The sequence below is a fragment of the Solanum tuberosum genome, unplaced genomic scaffold, assembly GCF_000226075.1.
Source record: "Solanum tuberosum cultivar DM 1-3 516 R44 unplaced genomic scaffold, SolTub_3.0 scf00112, whole genome shotgun sequence".
Taxonomy (NCBI): domain Eukaryota; kingdom Viridiplantae; phylum Streptophyta; class Magnoliopsida; order Solanales; family Solanaceae; genus Solanum; species Solanum tuberosum.
Window position 1 is genome coordinate 1,534,385 of NW_006239035.1, and position 3,641 is coordinate 1,538,025.

A 3,641-nucleotide genomic window follows, 5' to 3' on the forward strand; every position below is an offset into this window, starting at 1 on the left:
GTTGTTTGAGATCAACGGAGCTAACCACTTTTTCATATTGTATAGATTTTTAGTCCTAATCATGTGCTGGCAATCATCGTCAATGTCATCAGGACGATCTAGGATAGCATCAATAACGACATTGTCACACTTGACCTTCTTTCCCCGGATTACTACATAGTCAACTGGTTTGAATGTTATTGCTTGTTTCTTACTCTGTGGTATCAAGGTCCCATAAGAAGCATAGAACTCCCGGACCCAATTTGGAATGTATGGGCCACGGGGTTTGGTGAAGATCTGGAAATCATGATTCCTAAGGCAATTCATAATCTCTGGATACCTATCAATCACTTCATCCATGGAAAGACGTTTTTCCTCAATAATTTTCCTCAGCCCTTCAATCTTTAATCTATTCATCGAATTTTGAGAAGGACCTTGTACAAGAGGTGCTAGGACTAAAGTTTGTTCTGGAACTGGAGAAGAAGGGGCAGCCTAAGGAGTCCTGATCCTAGACGGATCACTCAACTTTTTAGATCGTAGCTCTGCCATTTGCGCTGCTACAAGCTCATCATCATCAGACGCCATAGTTTGAGGCTCCTGATGCTCACCCTCACTCTTAGAGGTGGTGAGGTAAGTATCATAGATGTTGTCACTGTCGGAGCTTGCCTCCGGTGACGCAGGTGCTTTGCCTTACCCACCAATCATGGAAAATTTCGTAGCTTTGCCTTTGGAGGCAGATGCATCCTCATTCAGTGTAATCCCATTTGCTTTCCCTCGGGGTGGCATGTTTTTTCCTGCAACTTTAGACCTAGCCGTGTCGGCAAAACATTGGGAAAAGTTAGATATACTTTATTCAAATTCACAGGAAAAATAGTTGTAGAAAGACTCGTTGAACCAGTCGGCGAGTCGCCGAATCGCTTTGGCAAGCTAGGTCGGGCTCGCCGAAAGGATGGACTCAAAATTCTAGGCAAGTCGGCGAAGGGAAAGGTCTTTCGTCGAATCGCCAACAGATTTTGGCGAGCAAGAATTAGCTCGCCGAAAGTTACAGTGCAAAAAGGTCTTAGGGGTGCAGACAAAGGCCGATCAAGAAGGCTTTCGACGAGTCACCAAGTGTCTTCGGCGACCTCAGGGTTCTCGCCGACAATTACAGAATACAACAGAACAAACAACATGAAATTAAAGGCAAGATGGGGACATTAGGCGAACCGCCAAGTGGTTCGGCGAGCTCGACCCAGCTTGCCAAACAACCCAACGTGCCTATTTTCAACCCAACTTCTCGAATACAACCCCGCAACCCCCAAAACAAAATCAAAACATGCACTAGTTAAATTAAGACTAGACCCATAGCACCCATTACCCTGGGATACTCAGACTTCTCCCAGTTTTGCCAAATTTGGCTAATTGACGACATTTTCTCTTAAAAACAAAGTCACCCGTTCTATCATTAGGCAAATTACATCGTTTGGCACAAATACGGGATACTCAAACTTCACCCAACCAAGCCAAATAACATGCAAGCACAACCCCACAAATTTTACTTCATTTTAGATCATAAAAAGACGGGAAATTAACATTGAAAACGTTACGGGCAGGATTATCGAATTACAAACAGGCATTCAAACATTCTACTCCTATCAGAGAGGCCTAGCACACATAATCAACATAATATTGCTTGCATAAGAGTACAAATTACTAAAAATAAATGTAGAATTCGGAAAACCAACCTTAAATGCTGATAAAAATAAGATTGAAAAGCTAGGCGACAATGTAAACCAAATCCAAGTACCAATCAATCAACTAAAATACTTATAGAGTGTGGAAATATCAAAAATACTAGATAGGAGCGAGTTTGGGAAGATGAAAAATGAGGGAAAATGAAAGAGTTTGAAATTTAAACTTTTAGCCCTTGAATAAATCATCCAGATTTCACCCATTCGGCGACATTAGTCAAGCTCACCGAACCACTTGGCGACACACCGAGTGGTCACTTACCTCACCGAGTTTTACAGGACCTTCAGTTGATGTGGGGATCCAAGCGGCGGACAAGATCGAGATCACCGACTTGATCGGCGAATCGCCAATAATTTCTTGGGATCGCCGAGTTTTACAGACTCTACCTTAAAGTTATCTTAAGTCTAATAGCGGTCTAGGTCGGGATCGTTGACCTCTTCGACGTTTCACCGACTGGACTTTAGCTCGCCAATCTGCACTTTTCAAACATTTCCCACACTTTCACCTGCACAATCAACACACCATTATTTCTAAAATGAAAAATTAAGCATTAAAAACCTTGGGTTACCTCCCAAGAAGCATCTTATTTAACGTCATGGAATGACACAAGTCAACACCTAAATCTCTTTTTTGGTATTGGCCATGGTGTCATTAGGCGACCCCTCTTTATGCTGTGAGTAGAGACACGACAGCACTTGGTTTATCTGGGCATCTTGTAGTTGAATAATCATGGAATGAGAGGTTGTCGTCTGATTCAACATTTCAATATTCTCTTTTATCTCATTCAACACCCTATCTTGTTCTTCGATCTTCTGTAGAATGAGTGAGAGGAATTCTTCATTTTGTCTACCCTCCTGCTTCTTCACCTTTTTACCCTCGCGAGGGGGAAAGTGCTTGTCCTTTTTCGTGGTCAGTTCTTCCAATTCCATGACTCTCTTGGACAAGACATCCAGCTGAGTCAACATTGCAGCCCATTCTTGATCCTTCTCTGTCTCTTTGTTGGTCTTACACATGCCATCAAGGAGTTGGTCTACCACTTCATAGGGTTGTTGTGTCAAACAACCTGCAAAGAGTTGATCAGCAACACTTGTATTGTCGGAACCAAGACCCCGATAGAAGCATTCCAGCAGCAATTTATCGGTCATTTCATGAACTGGGCACTGTTGTAGTAATGCCTTAAACCTAGGCCACATCTCATGGATAGTTTCACCCCCCCCCCCCACTTCATTGAACGTTAGAAGGTTGTCCCTAAGATTCAATAATTTCAAAAGGGGGTGATCCGTTTGATACCCATAATTACCATTCACACTCATCTTTCCTGTGGCAATACACAAACAAGCAAAAACAAAACTAAAAATTAAAGTAAGTAGAACTATAACTAACAAGAGTAAAATTCAACTTAACTAAAAATTCTCAATTAACATCACTCCCCGGCAGTGGCGTCATTTTGATTTGACGTATTCGGGCACTTCATCCAATATTAAGCGTCCACAGTCGTTCAATAGTAATATAACCCAACTAGTGAGTTGGGGTCGAGTCCCAAAGGAGCGATTTGTAATCGAGAATTAAGAGAAAAGAAAAAACTTCGCTCAAGTCAATTATAGTTAAAGACTTAAAAACATATCAAATTAAAGGGTGACACAAGTGTCAATTATCGAAGGGGATTTTGTAGACAATTATCAACTAGAAGCAGCAAATAATATAGAAATATGAATATGGAGATGGGACTCTTGGGATATGACAGGAATATGGGCTAAAATAAACAACCGGATAAATGTTATTGATAGTAAATTGGTAACTAAGCACTTTAGTGGGGGTAAGTTTTCTCTCGAACAATTTACACCGAATCAAATCGGTTTCTCTAGAACACTAATAAGCGGCAATGAAGCACAACCTTCGCCTTAGTCCATTCACTCTCTCGAGCTGAATGT